The sequence below is a fragment of the Falco rusticolus genome, chromosome 10 (genome assembly GCF_015220075.1).
Source record: "Falco rusticolus isolate bFalRus1 chromosome 10, bFalRus1.pri, whole genome shotgun sequence".
NCBI lineage: Eukaryota > Metazoa > Chordata > Aves > Falconiformes > Falconidae > Falco > Falco rusticolus.
The window spans coordinates 9,241,054-9,266,300 of NC_051196.1; positions in this window are offsets into that span (position 1 = coordinate 9,241,054).

The window sequence follows — 25,247 nt, forward strand, 5'->3', positions numbered from 1 at the left end:
CCTTTTTTACATAAAGCAAGTGAAATCCTGCATTATTCATGGTTTTGTCATTTTTTGGAGTGGTAGGTTATCCTGGAAGAAAGGAAATGAAACTTTATTCTACAGACACTTTCCCTTTATAGCTGTAATGGGAACATTGCACTGATAATTATAGTTTTACTAATTATACTTCCTCATTTGTTTGATCTTCATAAGAAGAATATTATTTAAGTCTGGTTTGCTGTTTGACACTAACTAAATTATGAATTGTAAGCAGGAAAGAGGTCATCTGTTTGTGTGATCTTTTCCCTGATTCTGTACTAGGTTCCTGGGAGGGTTTTTTTTCTGGAACAAGGCTCAGTTTTGAGCAATTCAGACAGTCAACAGACCTTATGGTTGTACAATGCAGATATTCACGTTACAGGAAATAATTGTAGAAGGATTTCTAGCACTGCTGTTGGTTCAATCTTGTTATCACAGTTGTTTTGTTAATAAAATCCTTAATGTCTTTCTGTCAAGTTAATTCTCACTGATAAATGTAGGGGACTGCTCTATTTTGTTTGGCTTAGAGATAGTTTTTTCTTTTTTAAAGTAAGAAATGGGCTTGTTCTTTCTTCGCAGATAATGTAAAGTCAGATCCAAAATGCTTCTAAAGGAAGAAGACATTATTTTTGTTGGTTTAAGCAGACCTTGGATCAAGCTTGTTACTAACAAACATCAGAACTTGAACACATGAGCAAAGTGCTAATCCCAATTCTAGATTGCCATCTGATTCCTGTGGTTTTCTTAGGTGAGTTAACCTGTTTTATGAAGTAGTGAAGGTCAAACAAAATCCCTTTAATTGCTTTAAATTTACATATACACTTGCGATTTATTTGAATGTTTTAATATGTGCAAATTTGGAATGGCTGACAGTGGGTAAGACAAAGGGCAAATAATTATACAATGTCATGACTAATTGTGTAAAGTTCAGTGAATTTTAATGATTCTTAAATAATGCAAACCTAAATGTACTCAACAGAGGATTTGTGTTTGGTAAAAATCACCATTTAGCACATACATAAAGGCAGGAAGGGTTCCATTCATGTAACATTGTCCGTGGAAATCAGGTAGCTGTTACTACATATTGCCAATGTTATTTGTATGGAGTCTTTCCTTGGTTGGTGTCAGGAATTGATGCTGAGCCTGCAATTAATTCATTCCTGAATGTCCACTGAGCACAAGTTTCAAAGATGGTAACAACACTTCAATTTTTGTGGTAACGTTTTAACCTGGAAAGCTTCGTTTTGTAACTGAAAGCAGCCAAAACTTTTTAAAGGCCAGTTCTTTTATCTGGAGTTAACGTGACCTCGTAACACCATGGGCTGGGATCATTCATAGGAGTGAACTTGCAAGACTGGTGAAATAGGTGTGAGTGTGCTAAAGCATACCATCTGAGACTGCAAGACCTGAGCCTCATAAGAATGAGATTCCTATGACACTGTCATTACTCTGTTTAGTTTCTGTGGAAAAAATGCTTCATTGATAAAGGAAATTCTGAAAATAAAAATAACAACCCATGTCTCCCGATTGCTATTGGTAGACAGTATTTGTAGATGAACAGCAGTCTACTCATTTGATGAAAGCAGTCTACTCATTTGATGAAAGACTACAAGTACACGGTTTGTTATTTCATAAAGTACATTAGTCTTTGCAATAACGTTTGAGGCTGTCTCTCAAGAAGCCCGAGTTCATTCACTGAGTTGTATCGTATCAGATAAGTATACTCGTATTTTCTCACTGAGAAGTTCGCCTCTTAAGGAAACTGGCTGAATGACAACTGGATTGCTTGCTTTCTGTCATAATTCACGTCTTCCCACTTCAGCGCATGCTTGGGTATGGCAGTTATCTAATTGTCCTTTTTAAAATGGAGTGTTTTTATTATGCTTCATATGTTAGTGGAAATGCTTCTTGCATTGGCATTGGGAATGTTCTCCCTTTACTTTTTTCATAAATGATTTATCAACTCTGTTATTGCTTGCATGGTCTTTATTATGTCTCCCAAATGATATTTCCAGAACCCTCTTTTGCTTAAAAAACACAGGAAGATGAATGGAGCTTAATATTTGACCAGGAATTTACTTTAAGTCTTTTAAGCAATATTTTGAAGCCACTGGCACATCCTTAATAGTCCCAGAGGGAAAACAAAGAAGGTAGCTGATCTAAATTGAACGTGCATTGTAGTATGCACTGAAAAGTAGAGACTCAGGAAACCAGTCAAATTGTATTCTTAGGAAATCTTCAGAGAATGTGAGAGGAGGGCTTAGACTTGACAGTACTTCACTAAACTTTCAGGCTCGTATGACCCTCAGAAGCTTTTGACTCTCACTGGCTTGTGGTCTTTGGGTCCTAATTTGTTACAACTTCCAATGTAGCCCTACAGTTTATCTTGTTTTGACTTCTTTATGGTTGCTGTACATATGTTTTTGCCACTACGAGAAAATACTACCAGCAGTGATGCCCCTGGGTCCCTCTGCATATGGAGAGTTCAAAGTGTGATGTATTATAAAACTAGTCAGAAAAGAGTTGCTGTTTTCTCAAGACCTATCAAATAACGTAATTACTCTGGCATGTACTTCCTACTAGCCCATATTCCTTCTTATGGGAGAATTCCTCACTTTTTACCAGGAAAAAGCTGAAGCAGTTGTTGGTGAAACCTCATAGAAGGGATTGGTGTCAGAGCAATGCTTAAAATTTTGAATGGCTTGTCACTGAGATTGACAGATGCCCCCTCTCCTCACAGGAATGAGACTGAAAGTTGTGCCTCCACAGTGCACATTAGAACACTTCATTAAGAAATGTTGACACATAAAGCTGTATTTCCTAGTACACTATTTTATTCTGGCAAAAACACACAGTGATTTTATGAACTTTCTTTGTTTTTCAGGTAGGCAGTGAGGAACTGAAATCTCAGTGGACGGTGGCATTCAGGCTTTTCAGTGCATTGTCCTGTAAAGGTACCAGAGTTAGCTCAAAGCTTTCTTTTGTGCTGGTAGCAGTCACAGTGTCAGCATGAGCTAACTACTCTAAAGAGAAGCTTTCTTTGTGTGTCATGGTTGTTGGCTCTTCTGTTACCAAACCCTGCACTAGCATTTTGGAGACATACTTGGCAATTTGGGGACTTTGACAGATGGACTTGGGTGATTTAGTGGGAGCACTTAGGAGTTCTGCTGTCACCTTTCTACACTCCAGTCCTTGCTAGAAGTTCCTGCCTCAGAAGCGTGAGTTGTGTGCCAGTGCCTCTGCCACTCTCATTCACAGCTTAGTATTACAGTTTATGCTAGGTTGGCACTAATATGCTATAGGGTGAACTTGGGGAGCAGGGTTGCATGCATGTACCCTGCTATGCTTTGGTGTGGGGCAGTAATTCCTTGCAAAGGGGTGACATGGACAGCTGGGAACCTAATGTCTTTTCAAAGTGGTACTTAACCACTTCAGTTGCTTAGCTGGAAAGCTCTTTGCAAAATTTTTATGTAAGTGACAGTGTATCATCGTGCTTTCTGTGCATTCACTCTTGCTGTCTCATGGGTTAATAAGGAATAAGAGACAGAAAGTGGGGAAAAGAAAAAAGAATTGGAGAGGGACAGAAAAGAAGATGCTGATAAGGACAAATGCTGATGCTGGCAAAGAGGCGATGTAATTGCAGTTTGGTAAGTGACATTTACGGATTATGAAATATCTGCAGAAAATCTTGGAGAAATAATTGAACCAGACATCTTTCAGTTCTGGTGATCTGTGAGGAAAAGGACCAATACTCTGTGTTTTATATAAAAATAAGCTTATGCTTCATTGTATAATACAGATCTAATGATGAGCTGACTTTCAAATTATACATGTCCTTTTGATATATAGCTATACAAACTGAGATATTTTTATTCTGAATTTCAAATTTCTAGTGGCTTTGGATTTCTTCCTATTCTTGTCCCTGTCTAATTCATGCTGTTTCTTTCCCCCATAGAGACTCATTCCTTATTAAAGAAGATACAAGACCTAGAAAGATTCACATATGCCTAGCTCCTTGGAGAAGATAAAATAAGACCAAGTTGAGTGGGAAGATTTCCTTATCAAACTAAGTAGCAGCCAGACTCAAATTAAGTATTAGAAATTGTTTTCTAGAAACGTGCTACTGTGAGCTGTTGACAGTCTGGACACACCAGCTAGCTCCCTGCTCATGGTCAGTAATGGCAGCAGAAATTTTAGAATAATTGGCATGAATGAAATGAAGAAAGTTCCCAAGTTACCAACCAATTACCAGAGAAAAATGGAAAAGCACATGTGCCTTTTCTGTCTGCATTATTTCAGACTCATTTATTTTCTTGGTATAACATTTCTATTTTATTTCATGGTAACATGAATTCTCCTTCCTTCCTCTCCTTAAAATTTATAGTTAATCCTAAATTATAATTACACTTCTTTTAAATGCCTCTGGAAAAATCTTATAGAATTGGATGAGAATCAAATACAATTATTGTTGAATTAATTCTGTGGGAACAGATAAGGTTTTATAATATATTTTACTGATGACACAACTTGATTTTTTTCAGTGCTAACTGTAGTTGAACACAGCTAGCTGGTCAAAAGGAGCACTGTTTCTTACCATTTTCATGAACTGGAATTTATTGCTTGTTTGCTGGATGAAGATTACAACAAAGCGATAGGTCTGGAATATGGTCCTATGTGCAGTAAATTTGTACAAGGAAACCACAGAGCTATGAAAAAGCTTTTCTGAAAACCCTGAATTTTGTTTTTGTGTTCTCAGCCATTTCTAGTTTTTGGGATATATTTAAAAACAGTGTATATCTTCATCCTTCCATTGGATTTAGAAATGCTTCTGTCCCAAATTCTATATATGACATGCATTTCTGTCACAGTCATAACAGGAAGCCATTTACATGGTTGTTCCTGCTAGGGTTGTTCAGTATTATTTTGGAAGTGTAAAGGAGTCATCTGGTTATGTGTGATTTTGTTGATAGTGATGAAACATGCCCTTTTCTGAGACAGATTACGCTTTCTTGCTTGTACACCTGTTAATGTCCCTTCAGTCTTACCTTGGTGTAGTTTCACTGTATTACTCTAATCAGGAACCTTTCATTTTGCTCCTGGCAGTGCTAAGAAATGCAAATATTCAAATTTGATGTGGCAGCTTAGTTACCTGCATGTTGCTGACATCTTAGGATATAGCCCATGGGCCTGTCTGAACACAGAGGATAATACAGGGAAGAAACCTAGGTGTGTGGAGTGCACATCTGGACAGTTCTGGAGGAGTAAGTACTGTTATTTACCACTGCTTGCTGTAACTCAGTATATCATTCAAAGAAATATTATTTATATTTAAACCTTGCTAATGCTACAAATGGGTTTGTTGTTTCACCCGAGAAAGCAGTTTAGCCACTTAGTTCTGACACTTTTCTTCTTCACAAACTGAATAATCCAAGATATTACTTATGCTTTTCCCTAAGCTTTTAGAATTCATCCTTTTCTACTCTTTGATCAGATCCATAGAATGGCATATAACTGAAACTGTAGCTGGGTGAACTGAACCAGTTTATACAGTTTCAAAAGGTGTATATGTTTGCCATCTTCTGTTGACTTGTGAATCATTGGTCTTGATGCACATCTTATTTCATACATTCATCACTGTAGATCAGTCTATGCTTATTTGTAGACAAAACCATGGCATTTTTTGTTTAGTTTTGTTTTCAGATTTTTTCAGCTATAATTTTAGAGGTATGTAGGGCTGAGCAGATAAGCTCTGTTTCCAAGTATGTTAGCAGTTTACCAATGTGGAGAAAAATGAAGGACAAAGTCAGGATATAATCTTTGTGAGATGAAGGAAAACGTAATTTATTTGAATGTCACCAGGTAGTAAGAAACAAAACACAGTGAATGCAACAACTTGTAATTCATTATCTAATGATTACACCAAGGTCACAATGGTAGAGGAACAGTAAAGATTGAGGTAAATCATATCATTTACTTATTTATGTTTCTAGCACATGTTGCAAAGTATACCTCCTTTGCTGTCCCATTGATGTGGTTGATCTGCACTGGAAACTTGTACTCCTGTGAATCAGAATGTCAGCTCATGTGGATGTTGCAGGGCAGTGGTACAGCAAAATAGCTTACTCTTCCTGCTGGTGATTTGCTTCAAAAAGTGATGTAGAAGCAAGCTACTGTCTAAAAAAGCCAGTGGAGAGCTATGAAGTTTTAAAGAACTGTAAATATAAATTTTAAAGAATTAGTATTCTGTATTTTGAGTGGCTATTTTGTAATTTTTTGGCTCACATGCCCCTGTGCTGATTACCAATGCTGTAAACGGGAAGAACAGGGAATGACAAGCAATTCAAGTTAAGGAACATACAAAATGTCACAGTAATAAAGTTTACTGCCATCCTTTCAGAGGTAAATGAGGCACTAAAATACTGGCTTCTCTTTCTTATGGCAAAGATAGAAATAAAATGTAGTATGTGCCCTTTCTTGTTCTTGTTTGTTTGACATGAGCAACACAAGCTTATTTTATTCTCAGTGAATAAACATAAACTTATTGGTGGCTCTTTTAAAAAGAAAAATCAGTTACAAGACATTCAGCTGTCTGTCCTTCAAACTATTAAACTGCTAAGTAAAGACAAGAAAGAAAGGGAAAGCTGCTTAGATTTAAATATATTAATGAAGGAAAAGCTAAAGAAATCTGGGACTAGGAAGCTGACTAAAGTAGAATAGCATTTAGTTAAATACTCATATGGTTCCCACAGATTATTAAAAAGCATATGGCTTTGTGAGCTAACAGTCTGGGTCCTGTGGGTTTGTGCTATTAAGCGAAAGTGTCTTGGGAAAGGGAAGGGAAACTGAAGGCTTATTTTTCCCCCCAGACTGCAACTGCCTGCCACTGAGCCAAGTGTATTTTATTCAATCTGAGTACTGGCTTGGATTTCTGAAAAGGAAATTTTGGAAGACTGCCTCGTTCATCAAAAATAATTTAAGGTGCCACCACAGAGGCAACAGGGCTTCTCATTATTGTTTCCTGTATTTTATGATGTTGGCACTTTTTCTGAAATAATTTGAGAATTGCAGATATAATAATGTTTTGGATTGTAGAAAAATAGATATCAACAATGGAATTCACATTTCATTTTATCTAGGTTTTGGTAATATGCCTCTTCCTCAGTAAATACAGCTTTTTCAAATGAAATCCTTACTCTGAACAATGGCATCATTATGTCAGGCACTTCTGTACAAAACTGAAGCATAGCAATTAGCACGAAATGAAAAAAATAATGTGAATACTCTTATAAACTTCTATGGATGATCAGTAAAGGACTTTAAAAGCACGACATACTGAACTGAAGATTTTTAAAATAAACAACTTGGACATTTCTGAGTGACAAAACCCACTTTCTGTTCCCTGTGGACATTTTCCAATTGAGCTTGCTAGTGAGAACTCAAGGAAATATTTAGGAGATGGGCAGATATGGAATCATAGAATCATTTAAGTTGGAAAAGACCCTTAACATTATTGAGTCCAACCACTAACATAACACTGCCAAGTCCACCACTAAACCATGTCCCTAAGCGCCACAGCTACACGTCTTTTAAATACCTCCAGGGATGGTGATTCAACCACTTCCCCAGGCAGCCTGTTCCAGTGCTTTACAACCCTTTCAGCGAAGATTTTTTTCCTAATATCCAACCTAAACCTCTCCTGCTGCAACTTGAAGCCGTTTCCTCTTGTTCTACAAGTTGTTACTTGGGAGGAGGGGCCAACCCCCACCTCCCTACAGGCCTTTTCAGGCAGTTGTAGAGAGTAAGGTCTCCCCCGGGCCTCATTTTCTCTAGGCTACACAACCAGTTCCCTCAGCAGCTCCTCATAAGAGCTGTGCTCCAGACCCTTCCCCAGCCTCGTCACCCTTCTCTGGACACGCTCCAGCCCCTCTTCGTCCCTCCTGAAGTGAGTGGCCCAAAGCTGAACACAGGATTTGAGGGGCGGCCTCACCAGTGCCGAATGCAGGGGACGATCACTGCCCTGGTCCTGCTGGCCACGCTGTTTTGGGTACAAGCCAGGACGCTGTTGGCGGCCTTGGCCACCTGGGCACACTGCTGGTCATGGTCAGCCGGCTGCCAACCAGCACCTCCAGGTCCTTTTCCTTTATGTAGCTTCACCTCTAGATGCATAGTTGCCTTGGGGAGAGGGAGCCTGGCAAATGCAGTCTTTTTAAGTGTTTCCTTTTCTGATTCTACAAATGGCACTTATGCTAAGAAACTTAATTAGAAAGAAAAAAAAATAATCTTGCTGCATACTTTGCAGCTGCCAGTAGTCTGAGTGTAAAGCTATTTAACTTAATCGCAACAGGCCCGAGTATTTTAATTTAGCAGTCAGCAGCTGAAAATAAAGCATGGAAAGCAGCAATAAGGCAAGCTTCAAATGCTTTAAACTTAAATAGTAAAACTATTTAGAATCTCTTTTACCCTGACTAAGAGTGTCAACCTTTTAAAAAAATTGAACTGAAACTGGAATTTGGGGAAATCTGGGAGTAAGACACTGAATCAGTGACGCAGTGATGATTCCTGGGGTGATAAAGAGGAGCGATGTTTTCATTCTTTCTCCATGTCATTTAACAAAACAAGGATGACTCTGTTATGCCAGACCGAAAGACCACATACATGAGCATCTGTATACATGAGCATCTGTGACCAAAAGTGAAGGCTGTAAGGGTAAGTAAAAGCTGTAGTAAAACTTTTTCCAATTCCTCTCCCTGTGTTCAGCAATTTTCCAAATTTATGTAAATTTCAGTAATCTTCAGTGGCTTTACATTTCATGAGTTTGTCCAATCTCATGTAAACCTTGTTTTGAACCTTTAATATGCAGTCTAATTGCTAAAATTAACAGCTTTGTTATTAGTAGGACATTATGTGGGACTGGTGGTATAAATGAAAAAGATTCCAGTGACATTTGGTACTGTGCCTGCTTACATAAATAGAGATCTTTCCTTAAAAAAGATTGGGTAGAAACAGAGACCATCCAAAATACTTATTTTTGAGATGAGGAAACCACTTCTGGCATCAGAATGATATGATCTTTCTATAAATTACATGATCTGGAACTGGTATGTTGACAAATGTGATGGACCTCCTTTCATGATTAATAGTAGAGACTATCAAATCAAGTAAATGTTAGAAATTCCTCTGAGAGAGATTGAAACAAATTTTAAGGGAATTGTTGCAAAAAACTTTTTTAGATCCGTGATTTTCTATTCTATTTTTAAGTACCACTTTTTTTGAGAATGCTGTTTTAAGTAAGCTCCTGGAAGTCCTCGGTTAATTTCTCTTAAGAGTGGTCCTGGTTTCCTTTTTGAGTGAGGCATTTCACCATTGTGCCATCTGTAATAGAGCCAGAGACAAGGTGTGATTCACAAAGTATTCGTCTCTCATGAACTAAGTGGTAGTGCTAAACTTCTTAAGGGGATAATCTGGAATTTCTTGACTATATTATTACAAGAAAACCACTTCTCTTGTTTTTTGCTGCAGGTCTGTCCTTTACCATCTTACATGTCAGAGGGCCTTTGGAACATCAAACTATTTCTTACCTGATTCAATCTGACAAAGGTGAAACATAGTTATCATCTTGGATACAAACTGCACCACAGCAGAAGCTGAGTTTACAGGTATGCTGAGAAATGCCTGTGAAAGGTGGATAGTAGCTCAGCAGTGAACAACAACAAGCAATATTTAAAATATCAGAAATTCAGTACCTCTTATTCCTTTGCACAGTTTAACTTTACTATACTCTTACCAATATATAAATTAACTAAACAGAAATGGCTTTCAATGTTAAACCTACCTGACTGTGACTAATTGCATGTGATCCATGTTAGGAAAGTTCTCTGGGGGCCCAGAAAATACAAGTTACCTAGTTCTTGTTGCATTTGTTACAGATGAACCATAGGATTTGGGACAAAAATAAGAACAAAACTGATGTTCATTCTTAATTTGGAAAGAGCAGTGCATTTTAAAATATGCTTATTCATGGCAAAAGAGAAAAGAAATTTAATTTGGTCCTATCTTAAGTCTTATGACCAGAAGACGTTGATTCATGAAATGTTTTGTGATTTAGAATAAGAAATCTTTCAAAACTTTATAGATGTCTCAATCATATCCTAGTGAAGAGAGTCTTTGGGTGGGACTGAAATTCTCTTACTTAGTCGTAATTCATTTTTATTAATAACTTTAGTGTATAATGATACCAGGAAGGAAACCTGGGCATCCATTTGTGGATTTCTTCAGTTCAAGGATTTATCATTCAGACTTAATCTCTGTCTCACCCTGTGCGTATTATGATTTTAACATCTACTGCTTTTTGCTTATTACTGTTAATGTTGTAAAACAGACTCCTGGAAAGAGAAGCTAGAACAAGTAAGTCTCATTAAAAATAGTTATTTGGGCAATCAGGCCCCCAAAAAATAAAAGAAAGAAGAAAGGAGTGAAAAAAGTAGAAAAAACATGTTCAAGGCCAGTAATATAATCATAATGTGAAATGGAAATGAAAGCTAGCATTTTAACTCAAGTTCCATTTTGTTTTCTGTTTTCCTGACTGCAGTTTTCATCTTTATCATCTAAACATCAAACATGCTCCACGTTAGCCACTCTGTGACTGTGGTAGTTGAGGGGAGGTGTCTTTGTAACCGAAAATAGCAAACAGATTGGTTTTGATATATCACTGGAGCTGGAATAATTCATTAAAGAGTGAACCTGTTGGCCTCAAGCAGTAAGTAGTATGTGTGATTTCGTGAACATTCTATTCTGTGCCTCATGAAGGTCAATAATACTGAATCATACGTCTCTGAAAACATAAAGGACACAGACTTCAGTATATAGACAATAGTACAAGTGGTAAGCATAATCATAGCATAAACCCAAACAATATAAAAAGGTTGTAACAGATTGTAACTTTGGTGCAGGAAACCTTCTTGTGCCTAGGTTTACTCTGTATGCAGAACTTGTGAGATTACGGAAATTAGATGAGGTGTAGTAGCTGTAATGTCTTATGACTTTTAAATTTTTAATTACATTTTGTTCTACATGCACTAGCAATAATTATTCTCCACTGCAGTTGGGTAAAACCATGGATTCTCCCACCCAATAATTTGAAAAGGCGTAATGCCACCAACATATTTCATGAGATTGTTTTGCACACTGAATTAGTCAGATACAGTTGACAGCCTCTCTGGATTGAGAAATACAGTCATGTAGTAATGGGCTCTAGTAATTTATGAATTTACTGTGCAGGGTTATAATCCGTATTTTGGATTTTCAATATCTTTCTGCTTCCTGTACTACTTTATCCTGGAGTTTCTTTAATCAGGAATTCATTTTCTCATGTTTAGAGCAATAACAAATGTTTCAATAGGACTAGATAAGCTGGGTGGATTTGTCTGGAGCCAGATTCGATGACAGCACTCTAGATAATTTAGTTTTCATCCTATTTTTCTTTGCTAAGATGTTTTTAAGTAAATACATTAAAACAGGCTTTCTTCTTAAGAAAAGCCTAATAAGATTAAAAAGCTGGAATTCTGTGGATGTTTTGTGTTTTCTTCTCTATCCCTTTCAAGATGATGATAAACTGTCTTGAGTCAACTGTCTACAACAAAATTCTGTCTTAATTTTTATGAATGCTGTGACTGCCAGCTGTTATGTTAAAGTGTTGAAGTAACGTAATTTCAATCTCATTTTCCAAAGTGACATTGGCAATGACCATGTATCCCATTGTCTTTCACTGAGATCCAGAACTCATCTGTAGCTGTGTAAAAGCTACGTGGTGGAATAATGACAAACTTACAAAGCCATAAATCTATGTGGTAAAGTGTCTAATTTCCCTAAAAGCTAAACAGTCAGCTTTTGTGGTGTAGAGCTCTGTTAAATGCCTTTGTTGGTGTCTCTGTCGGCGAAGTGGGTCAAGGGCTGACAGAAGGAAGAATCCTCCATATCTTCAGGATGTAAAAATTTTGGGATGCAGTTGTTGCTGGTATTCATCTCTCAGGAAAAATAATGTAGTACATATGGTTCAGCCATAGGAGTAGGGAGCACAGGCTACTTGCCCGCCATGCTGTGATTTAGATGAAGTTCCATCATGTGGAATCAAAGATTCACATGAAACACCTACTACTCTTGAAATACATTTAGAACAATGTTTGTGTCAACTAAATTAATCTTCCATTTTGAGTCCACATTGAGCAAAATTATTTATCCTAACATAAACCATTTGACTGATTAATTTCACAACTCCTTTTACTGTTTCTTTCTTTGCTTTTCATTTTGTTTCTTTGCCTCTCCTGGACAATCATAGGTTTCCGTGTCTTTGAAATTCCAATAGTAAATTTTTTAATGAAATGGGGAGAATGTTAAGGTTTGTGAGAGTAAAGCATAACATCACCTTAATTATTTGCATCTCAAAAGCAAATTACATACATAGTTATTTTTAACTGTAATTAATGACATGTACATTTCACAACAGCTTATTATTTAGATTTTGAAGTAAGATGGTAAATTCTAGTCAGTAGTCGGCTTTATTCTTTTTGTCTCCTGAGGGAGAGACTTTGCTGTGTAAAATCTTCTGTTAGCTGTTACACAAACAAACCACGTGGCATGCTTACGGTATGCCATTATTGCATAAGTTCTTGCATTTCATATCTGTCAAGATTCCTACCTTCCTTTTCAGTTGGCAGCCTGTTACCTTTGCAACTGTTTAAGAAAGCTCCTCTATTTCTACCCTAGAGCCATAATTACATATAAGCCTTGAGCCAGAGATAAGCCTGTGCTAGCAAAATGTTTGTATGTATCTTGGAAACATAATATCAGAATGGTGTTATCTGAGTTCCCGTATTACATGTGGTAGAGGTAAACCCAGTAGCCTTATTCTTCCTCAGAGCAAGTGATTATCTTTATCTGATTGATTCTCCAAAGAGTTGCCAAATTCAAGAGCTGTTTGATAACCAGTGAAAGGGATGTTGATGACAAAAGTTACAAGTCCAAGTTTCCAATCCAACAAAAGATGTTTAATGTGTATAACTAAAACAAACGGACAATTCCTATGTTGTTTGCTGGATTTGGGCTCAAAAGCTTAAGCTAAATATCTTGAAACTTGTGGATTTTACTCTGACTTGTATGAATTATATGGGGGGGCGGGGGAAAGATTAATATTAAAGTTCTAATGGGCATATTAACTTGGTCATCATGTGTAGATATTATATTTACATATTTTGATTGGTTTTGATAGCAGCATAACAATATATTGCTACCTAATCTGTAAAAAAGGGAAATTTCATTGCTTAAGCTTTTATTTCTGTTTTTGTCAGAAAAAAACAAAACACTTCAGTGTCTATAGATGTTATAGTGTATATTTGTAACTAGGTGGTTACAAATGTCAGTTATAGAGAGTTTCTTCTCTGAGCACTTACAGAAATGGCAAGACTGTATATGGACACTTCTTATCAAACACTGCTTTTCCATCTCAGGTGGAGTAAGACTGATGGATGGACATAATAAAGTGAAGAGAACACTGGTTTCTGCCATGCAGCACTCGCCAAGTTTTCTGTCCATCAGAGCAGAAAGAGTTAAAAAAAATTCAGACCAATGTTACCTCACCATCCCCAAAGTGGAAGGTGGCACATGAGAGGAAAAGGTGGACCGCATTCATAAAGCCTGTCAAGGTTTTTGGGTGCTAAATGATGGGAAGGTGGGAGAAGGAGAACAATGGAAGGCAGCAGAATTTTATTTTCATTCTACCAAAAATAAAAATAGATAAAACTTTAGGCTGCTTGGTCTGAACTGTTTTCCATTAACGTAGATGGAAGCCATAGGACTGGATGTATATCACAGCCTTCAGCTAATGATGATGATAAGCACTTGTTAGCATATTAATTAAATTTTGTAGGGTGAGAGAAGCCTAGTGATCTAACTTATGCACACATATGAGTGCTTGTGAAATACATGGTTTTTCTTTTTCTTTTTTTCCCAACTAATGTGATGATTGCTATCTGTTAGAATTTTAATATACAGGTTTTTATTTGGTTTTAGCTTCCCAGACCTGTTAGAAGCCATTTCAGAACAACTGATTGAACGTGGTGTTCCATTCTGCCAAGCAGTGAGTCCAAATGTGGTATGACTTTTTTTTCTTGAGATGACTGGCCTTCACCGTTTTCTTCCTCAGGACAAGCAAAAGGTAAGAAAGACTGTCTCCATGGAGCTACCCAACTGATGCATGATATTGATAGCTGAGGGTTTGATAAAGAAGAAAATATATTTCACTGTTAGCCAGGAAAGCTTTTTATGTGTCTGAAGTTCTATAAGGTAGTACATGGTCAGGCTCAGGGTTGCAGAATAATGTTTAATATAGGATGTTCACTGAAAGAAACTAGAACTGAGGAACATTCCGCCACTGTGTCCTAGAAGATGTTTTTTGTATTGTCTGCTCCCTCTGAAGGGCTTTTCAAAGAAAAGAAGTAATTTGACACAAAGGAAAACTGGGATGAGAGAATTACTAGAGGAGAAAGGATGGATTCACTCATGTTTTGATTTAAATAAGAAAACTCCTAATTTATTTTCCAGTACTTAATTTTAAATCCAGTTATGATTTTTCTGGCAGTACAGCTGTACCTTGAAAAATGTTGATTTAACATACACGTATTTCATGTCAATTCATCAATAATTGAAGGGAAACTGGACAGGTGAGCCAGCTGGCATGAAATGAAGGATGTCAAGCTGGTTGGCTGGGAGGTGTTGTGGTTATTCAGAACTCCGAGTTCCCTAACTGGCAGCTGTGCAGGCTGTCCAGTGCTGCAGGTTGTCTCATGTGCTGGCTGCCTGGCTGGTGGCAGCTGTGTGCCTGCCCAGTGCACAGCAATGAGGCTCATCATAGGGATAATTTTTTGTACCTAAAATTTCTGTGTCTGAGGGATTCTTTTGAATGTGAAACCAGTAAGTGCATGCTTAAAATGCAGTAAAATTAAATCTATTTTTAAAAGCTGATAGCTTAAAGCCAAGTAAAAATATAGGAACAGCATAAAAAAATAACTTGTTTCTTCAATTAGAAATACCTTCAGTAGGTGTGATGAATTTTGCTTATTCTGGCAGTGTGCTTTTCTGGTGTCATTAGGCTTCTTGTGGCTAAGACCACAATGTATTTAAAGGAACTGGAGTTACTAGGAAAGACATTACACGAATATATGACTAGTAGCATTGAGATCGATACAATGAGTCATAATCTCACAACATCTGCATATATATTAGTGCTTCCTTGTGTTAGATTCGGGGATTTCAAGGTAAATAACAGGTGTGATACAGGAAAAAAAATGATCCTAAGCTGTGTAAGCTGAAAGCATATAGGATGTATAGGAAAACCTTTGAGAAAGAAACACAGTATTTATGCTGTTCTTTTTATTGTGTTATTTCATCTGACTAAAAAAAATAAAACACATGGCTTGTAGTGAACATTTGGAAAAGGTAAAAGTAGAAATCTTTCAATACTGGCTAAAATTTCTTAGTATTACATAAAAAGTATGCAGTTTAAATTGTGCTTTTCTCTGCTTTGTTAAATCTTTGAAATTGGAGATACATGCTTGCGTTCTTGCATTAAAATGGAGATATATGTGTATATATACGCTCTCCCTGCTGGAACAGCTTTCAAGAAAATTCTGCATGTCTTGTTTAAATATACCAATTGGATTCTATTTCCTTTCAATTTCAAGAAATTAGTGCTGCTCCAGTAGTCATAGAAACTGAAAATAAGAACAGACTGTTGAATATAACCATCAGCAGAAATTCTGAACACTGAATACAGTTCTCCTAAGTTCATACCTACGTAGGAATCTAAAAGAACATTTCAGAAGTAAACTCTGTTAGCAGTCTGTCAAATGTAGTAGCAGCAATTAGTCTTAATGGTAGCAATTGTTAGGACTTAAGTGAAAGGCTGCTCTGCATTTCTTTCTACCCTCTCCCAAACAAATAATTGCGATATGTTTTCTGACACTAACAAAAATCCCTCTGATATGTAACCCACTACTGTTTATGCCTTACAAACCAAAGAAAGATAGGAGTTGCAGGTACTCTTCTGCAGTGTAGATGAAAACTTTTGTTGTGAACATGCAGCCTTATCTTAATATCAGAAGTATCAAAATTGGGTATTGGAACTCTATGTTCATAGGCTCTAAAAATGAATTAGCCATCTGTAAAATATGTAAACAAGAATATATCACATTTGTACTTCTAAATACTGCAACTACAGACACAGATGAAGTAATTGCATATGAAATTAGTAATCATATGATTGTGTGGAATTACTTGATCTGATTTGCATGCTTGACTGAAGAATTATGCACGTGAATCAAGCTTAGTAAATAATTCATACCTTATCCTATAGCTAATTAATTTAACATCATTTTTCTTTTCTGCAATTTGTGTAGGAGTGCAGTATTCTCTTGAAATTAGCAGTCTTTCCATAATAATTACCAATATCAAGGAATAAGTTCTGGTTTGCAAACTTTTCAGTGCAGAGTAACTATTACTCATTCAATATTTGAATAGTGTTGGCTAGTTCTAATTGGTCACGCAAACCTCCTCCTTTTTCTCTTTTTCTCACTTGATTAAAATAATGCTTGGTTATAGACTATAGGTGTGAGTACATGCTCTAAAAAAAGCTTTTCTGCATATATTTAATATGCTCCTCTTGTCTCTAAGTCACAGCCTTTGATGTCCTAGAGACTCAAAATAATTGGTTATTGGGAGGGAAACTAAAGATCAGCAGCTTGGTTATTTGCCATAGCAAATACCTACAGTGAAAATTAGTACTGGAAAAATATTTTCATGGATTTAACAGTGGAATTTGGCTTCAGGTAAATCATTAGATACCAGTAAGATTCACAGTATTTTAGGGCATCTACTGCTATAAATTGGGCAATTACTGGCATCTAATGCTATCGCAGAAACTGCAGTGAATTTATTAATAGGTTATAGGGTTGACTACTGGGGCTTGTCAATACAAGAGTAACCTAAATGAAAAGGTTCACTAGCAAGTGAAGGAGGGTGTGTTAAAGGCCCTTCCACGTCTGTATTTGCTATGTCCTTCATTTGCCTTGGGGCAAAACTGGAAGAATACTAAATATTGTAAAGGATTACATTTCTGTTCCAGAAGGCTTGAAATGTAAAACTTGGACTGCCTTTCGAGAAACTCCTTGCAGTATGGTACAGAGTCCTTAAACTTTTGATAGCAGTTGCAGGAATTTGGACTACTGTCTGGATTATTTGCCAGATTTTCATAACCAGGAAATACATCAAAATAAAATCTGGTGATAGGCAAGTAAGTAGCAGGACATTAATTTCTCCCTTACTCTGATATTCCATGAAATGAGACCTCTGTAATCTTTTCATCTTGGAATTCTGTATTTATTTAGTTCAGAGGTCATTTAGCTAGAAGAAATGTGTTCCTGACAATCTTTTTAAACTGATCTAGAACAGTTTTAATTGCAAACTAGTGCTAATTCTGTACCAACATGATAATGTATCAAGCATGCCTGAATTTCCCAGTGTAAATGCAGCCAGGAGTTAGCTTCTTCTTATGGTCTAAAATTTGTCAACGTTGTCAAATTGGGGTTTGACTCCTGTTTATGCTGGTCTGGGAGCAGAGTTCGATCTGTACAGCTGGAACTATGAAAAATGCTGAATGTTTATTGACAAAAGTAGTCTCTACTGCTGAGGTAAGAGTACTGTTTTGAGTCCAGAACAGGTTGGGATATGCCAGAAGGTATATGTATCCCCACAAGCTATAGCTTTTTTTTTTTTTTTTTTTTTTTTTTTTTTTAAAGACAATTGATATAGTTGCAACAATTTCCCTAATTAATACTGAAAAAGACCCATAAAATGTTATTAGTATAAAATTTCTCTGACAAGAGAGGGATCAGTCTTTACTGGGAGAGGTATTTCAAGTGAAATCAACATTCTTTTAATGAAATGTATTTTAACTTAATAGATGAATAAGGATTTTCTTGGGCGGGGGGGGCAAGTTTTGAAATAACTTTCTAATGTTATAGAAGAGATGAAGGAATAATCCTAGCAAAATCTTCAGTTTTGCTGTTGCAGTTCAAATAGTGAAGGAGATTAAAGAGCTTTTTATTGTGTATCAAAGGATACAGCTTTGTGGTCAGACAGAGCTCTAAGTGCTAGTCTAAGATTAGTAAATATGCAAATGCTCAATCTTAAATAGAAAACTTGGAAGAATCCAATCCTTAGCTTATGCAATGGAATGTTTGTTTGAAATGACTAGCGTATTCCAACTTAATAAGTTGTCATGTTGTAAAACTTGTCAAATTCAGACTGCTTGACGGCTGTTGCAGTTGAAAAGCTATTTCAGCAAAGTACAAGTTACATGTTTGTGCTCTTTTTGAGGCAAACAACCATTCTGAATATCAGGTGAAAAAAGTCATAAGGATGCAAAGTGCCAGTTATTTATGGCATATCATTCTTCTGAAACAGTGGGTGCCCACACTTGTGGTCTCACATATTTCTCAAGTGCTGCAGGTCACTACTTCATGTTTTGTGCAAGAAAAAGATGGGACTTAGCATTCGCTAGTGCTCTAGAACTACAAATGGCTTTCCACATGCTACAAGTCACATCAGTTCTCTGTGATGTTAAATATTTTTTATAATCTCATTTTTGCAAGTAGGAAGGTTCAGTCAGTCTTTGAAAAAGAAAAAGGTAGAATGACTTGGTCAAAATCACAGTGAGAGCTAGGCTAGTGGGTGGTAGCACAGAGTACCAATTTTCAGTGCACTTTCTGTAGGACAATGCTCAGAGCTATATAAAATTGGGACATCTTTTGGAAATCTTATGCATAATAACATAGAAATTTAATTTGCATTTTACATTTTCTTTAAAATAAAGTATCTGATGCAAAGTCATCCAGTACTAGATTTTTTTTTTGTTTTTGAGTACGAACAGATATTTATGAAGAAAGATGTCATGTGTATTGAAAATATCTCCGAGCATTTTGTTGTCACAGTTGTTTAGCCTGAAAATAGGCATTTAGTTAACAGATTTTATCAACTCTCCAGGCTGCAGTCAGGAAGTTCAGCAGAATGCAACTGACAGTTATAGGTACTTTTTCTTGAGGGAATGTATTCTACCTGTGGGCTTCATTTCAAGGTGTCATTTGAGAAATTTCTTTAAATGTATGAAACATTTTAATAGTTTGAGTCCTGATTTCCTCTGAGAATGCACTCTTTCTTATGGCATAGTTGCAGGATGAAATATTTTAACTACAGAGCATACATAGCACCAGCAGATTTGTAAAAAATATTACAGTGTTAAGAATATCATAGTGAAACATTTTGTTTGGGCATTCCCACTGGACAAGAGATCTAATGCCTTCCTTTAGTTTAAGGGGGAGGAAATACATTCAATCTTCTTAGGTTTCCCAGTTTAGTGAAGTGTGGGGTTTTGTAAATTTTTGAGGGTCTTTATTTGAAATTTTATGAAACACCCCAATGCATCTGTGAGCTCTTCATGTCGGTTTTATTATTAATGCAAGTCTAATACTTTATATATATTGCTTTGTTATAAAGCCACTTGAGGAACAAGATGTACATACATTCAGTGACAGTCTGGCTTGTTTATTTTGAATTTGTATCTTGATAGGGAGGGTGAAGGGTGAAAAATCAATTTGTGGACCTTTTCACTAAGAAAATACTGCAGAGAAATTATTCCACTGCAATCTACTGCTCATGAAGGGAAGCAGCTTAGAGAAATCTTTACAACCAAGGGAATCTTTAACCCAGTGAAGCAGGAGGCTATGAAATCTTCCCTGGGTTAGAAAGGGAGGCTTATAAGATCGGGATTTCAGTTAAAGAAGTTTGCTGTGAATTAGCAGGTGAATAATTTTTCTGAGTTTATGCATTTTGGTTGAAGTATATAAAAATTCTCCCTTCCTAGGGACGTAACTGCTGATATTGTAGATTCAGGTTTTTTCTGTGTTCCCATTTTGCATTTTTAGAATTTCATTGGGACCTGCCGATCTTGCTGATCGACACCCAAAACATCCAGGTAGTATCTGTTCTGTGCTAAGAGTTCTGCAGAGCTGTTTGTTGGCCTAAAATACAGATATATTTCTAGCATGTTTTATGCCTAAAATGTGTGACATTACTGTTGCTCTTATAGTCAGGGGTATAAAAATGATATTGCTACCAGAAAGAACACTAAAAATGTGACAGAGTAGATTGACATTTGTCTGAGGACATCCATTGTAGCTGTGTCAGACCAGATTAGGCTGTTCAGAATAGAGAGGTGATGATCACTTGAATTACTTATCCTCCCTCTGTTTTATAGAAAGGCTTAGGGCTGGAGGGGAACTGTAGTACAACTGTAGGATGCAGAAATATTGCGGTTGTGAATTGCCCAGTTAAAATTTAGATAGGTAACATTTCCAGTCAAAACCTGAAGTTCCCTCTCCTGCTGTTTCTTCCCTTTCCACTACCATTAAAGCTATAAAGACCTTTCAGTTCTTTTCCAAATGGAAACCAGGTTAATAGTTAGTCTGGATCATTTCAATCATCTGATTTACAGTGTGGCTTCAGAAATGGCTTCGTCACTGCAGCTAAGAGGAGGGAGCTGAAGTGTAACGGGAGGAATGAGTGCTCAGGCCCAGCGATATCGAGGGCTTCTTAACCCAAACTCAATGTCTCAAGACGCCACAGCCCTCACACGGTACCTCTGTTTTCCTTAATACATGTAAGTGGGATGGGGTGAGGATCCTGACCCATATCCTGCCCTCTTTCCTACAGACAGTAATCTCCTTAGAGAAGGACTTTCTTTCACTGTGTGCTTTGAACAAATTGGGAACTCTGTCTTCTCTGGAGCCTCTGTGAATTTTAACAGATCAAGGAGAATATTTAGGTTGATAGATATTTGGGAAATGTTAAACATAATTTTAATAAACCTGCTTATATAAATATATTGCAGTAGCTTTAGAAATTTGATCTGTTTCTCTTTTTTTTTTTCTTAAAGGAAAACCTTTATTTATTTTCCAATTTTATGGGAAAATCTCTCTTAACTGCGTAACTATTTACAGCTTCTGTTATTGTCACACCTAATCTTAGAAAATGAGACAACAATTGAATATAAACTTGTTTTAGACAGTGTTTCTGTTGATATCTTTACACCATTTTCATTTTTTTTTTGTTTTGCAACAACATGCACCAATGTTTTAGGAAATGTTAAGTTCCTTGTTACAAAATCTTCTGTCTTCTTCGCTCCAGAAGTGTTTATAAGGGAACCAACACAGCTACGTATGAGCTCCACAGAGAGATCATTTGAGTTCTGTTAGTTTGGGCATAATTTTTTAGAAATAAGGCTGGTTTTCTTCCTGTCTTTCCTTGATCTCTGAGGAGAAAATGATGTATGCAGAGGAGCATTTCCAATTATAAATTATTCCAGGTTTTCAGCTGACTGGTTTGAGGCTTGATATTCTGTCATGATTCAAAGATGAGAGGATTAGGTTCAACAAACCTTTCTTTTAACAGCAGGTAAGCAGATAAGCAGTACAGTAAAGTGAGATAGTTACTGCAACTTAAGTGGGATTTTGCATGTGGTGAAATAATTTTTTGACAGTTACTCTGAATTTGAGATGCAAGCCAGAGAAATAGTGGAAAAAATATTAAGCTTTTTCTATTTACTGTATTGTCAGTAGAAAAGCTGTTCCTTATCATAGCTGGAAAAAAAACGTCCGCCACAAACTTATGCATTTGAAATTGCACGTGAATTTTGAATAAACAAACATACAAATGCTGAAACTTAAATAGAAGACTTGTGAGAATGTAGTCCTTACCTTATGTAAACTTTCAAGCTACAGTGAATGGTTGTTTGAAATGTCTAGTGTATTCCATCCTGTAAGATGTGGTTTGCTGTGTTAGATTAAACAAGCAATGAAGTGAGATGAAATAATGCAGGACCACTGGTATATGAAAGTAGACAAAAATATTTCTCATACGCTCAAGATGTTAGAATATTTCTTATACTACACCTGGCTGAGATCGTCAATATAAGAGAGAATGTGGCATAATGTGGATTTGAGCTCCATGGTTCAAGAGGGGTTGCCCTAAGGTAGACCAAGACTTTTAAAGTACTTTTTTCCTGGCTACCCTGGGGGAGTCAGGGGGGAAAAGGGAAAGATAGGGCCTGACATATTCATGCTAGTGCTGAGGGATGGAACGGGAATGTAACTTTTACTGGTGGATGAAGTCTTTTCTTTCAATCCCAACTCCTTGATGAGCTCCTGTTTCACTCGGTGTAGCATTTCCCGCCCTGGCAGCAAAGGCAGGAGTGGGGAGGGGATCAGCTAGGGCTGTGGTTGGGGGTGCTTAGGCCCTGGGTGGTCATTCCGTAGCACCAGGCAAGCACCTGCTTTGTGCACCCCTAGAACCAGCCTTGGTTGTACCAGCTAGGTGCTTTTCTCTTCTCCCCACTCCTTCAAATAGGTATCTTTCTATATAACCACACATGGGCCGTTCACTCACTTTTGCCTTCAGTAAATCGTAAAAATTCCTTAAAAATCAGTGTAATCCAGTATTTTCTGACAAATAAAACCAACAGTCTCATTCACCTGACTGGCATAGACACGGTGTTATGTGAAAAGTGGGACCACATGGAAAGCAAAGTTAAAGGGAGAAAAGGGTCTGCTTGTAAGATCTCAGGTGAATGGTATTTGGCCCTGAGCTAATATGACTGCATTTTTAAAAAGGCAGGCCCGATTATGAATGTTAGATTTCAAACTTTAAATATATGCTTAGCTGTTTTCATGATATCACTGTAGCCTTGTTTCTGTTTGCTGATGAAATACATGAGTAATCAACATAGCACTTATTTCTAATACCATGCTGAAGTTTTATTTCACAGATTTGCTATTGACCATAGACAGTTTGTGAGCAGAAGAGAGTTCAGTCTTTTAGCAACATCTTATTAAATCTTAAGTTTAAATCTACATATTTGTGGTGTGGAATCAACATGTTAGTTTTTTGAAATCTGTATAAAACTGGTGTATCAGAGTAAGTCAGGTCTATTAACATCAACCAGAGATTTATTCTTTTCTTTTACAGAGGTTTTTGTATGGAGGGGTCCAGGTTTTTCACACTGCTCTTTTTTTCTAAACCTTGAGATGAATGACAGTAAGAAATATATTAATACATTTCAGTCAAAAGGATTCAATAAGAGATCCATATAATTTATTTTCTGAATCCCCCTACTTCATACTAATACCTAACCATCTAACAAAAATGTTACGTTGCCTTAGAATAAAAGCTATTGCTGTGTAAATGAGAAAGGGGAAAAAAGAACTCTTGTCACTTGCCACATAGCCTCGTTTGGACTTTGGTGTCTTGTGGGACCACTCCTAGTTTCTTATGTACATTGCTATTAACTAAATCTGTAGCCAGGAACAAGTTACATAGTCATCAGCAATAATTTGCAGAATTGCCTGAAAACAAACTTTATTAGGAGTTCACTTTAATTTGTTCATTCTCATCAAGCAATTTCAACAACACTTGCATTAAGAAAGTGGTATTTATCTCCCATCCTGTTCCGGTCAGAGTATTGCGCAGTTTGACTAACCTTGTAATTCATGTCTCTGAGACCCATCTTCTATGAAGATCAGCAAATATTCCTCAGGAAGAACTCTGATGTGACAAAAGCCAACAAAGCTGAGAAGGATAGACTGTCAAATAGCAATGTGATAAGTATGCTTAATTTTCAACAATTAGCTTATAATCCTGTGGCTTTCCATAAATACTACTAGATGTGAGTACGAATTTGTCACTTACTGTTTTGGATTCTAATGAAGCCAATATATTCAGCGTGCTAACCTAAAGGATAATAAGAACAAGAACTGAAATATTCTTTATAGCTGTGGGGATAAGAGACACCCCCACCCCGCCACCCCCAATAGTCTTCTAGTAGTTTGCAAAATTTTCAGAGGCTGTAGGATAAAGCCAAACCTCTGTAGATGTTCCTCATGGATGCTGTCTATGAAGACTAAACCAATTGAATTAAACCCTTTCCAATATGGTAAAGGAAATGAGATACTAAGGAAGACTCAGATGGTGGAAGTGACTCTATGACTACGATAAAAAAAGGAAACAAACCCAGATTGAATACATGGCAGCTCTTAGGCCTTGAAAAGTTCTTTCTGTAGAACGTGAGGGCAGTAGTACACTTCCTGGAGAAAGAGGTGCATTTCTGTCTGAAAATAAATAATGAGGACCTGAGTTGTAAAGAGAATGGTTCCTTGACTTGCTGTAGAGGGGTCAGAATGTTTCCTGTGAACTTATTTTCTTCTTTGCCAGTGGCCTTTTCAAGAAAAAAGGTAATATTTAACATTTTAAGCATTTTATTTTTTCATGTAATATTATTCAAAATTTCATAGTCATTACCTCAACAATCTATGATTCAACGACAGTCAAAGGTTTTTTTAATGTAATTTCTGACTTTAATAATTCACGGCATAATTATGATCTCAATTTTCATATAAACACACAAAAAATTAATTACAGTGGCAATGTTTCAAAACACGCCTTTTTTTGAAAATTGTTTCTTTTGAAAAGAAACATTTCTTGTTCATTCACATGAAGCAATTTCAACAATACTTTCAGTAAGGAATATTCCACTCCATTAAGGAAGGCTCCCCTCTATTTTAATTCGAAAATAAACATTTCTTTTGAAAAGACAGTGGATGACTGAGAATTGGCACAGGTTTCCCAGAGTTTTCCGTCTTTGGAGATATTAAAAAACTGTCTGGTCATCGTCCTGGACAACTTTTTTCTAGGGGACCCTGCTCAAGCAAGCATGTGACAAGATGACTTCCAGAGGTCAGTCTACCTCAGCCATTCAGTGATTCTGTGAAAAGTCAATTAATTATTTCAGAGTACTCAAAGCAACAATGTCTAAGTAAGTGCTGATCCTGTAGTACAGTTCTCTCTGCTTTTCACAGGCCACTTAAAATTCTGGGTTTTCCCCTTCTTTGATTTGTTCACCTCTTTTTGTCTTCATTTTTTCAGTGTGCCCATCATTTTTGTTTCCTTTCTGTTTCCTTTTTTTTTTTTTTTTTTTTTTTTATGTTTATTGAAATGTGTCTTCTGTCTTGTTCTGAATGCAGTAAGTCTTGTGGCTCTCCTCTGGTAAAGAATTTAAAAACTTCCTGCTG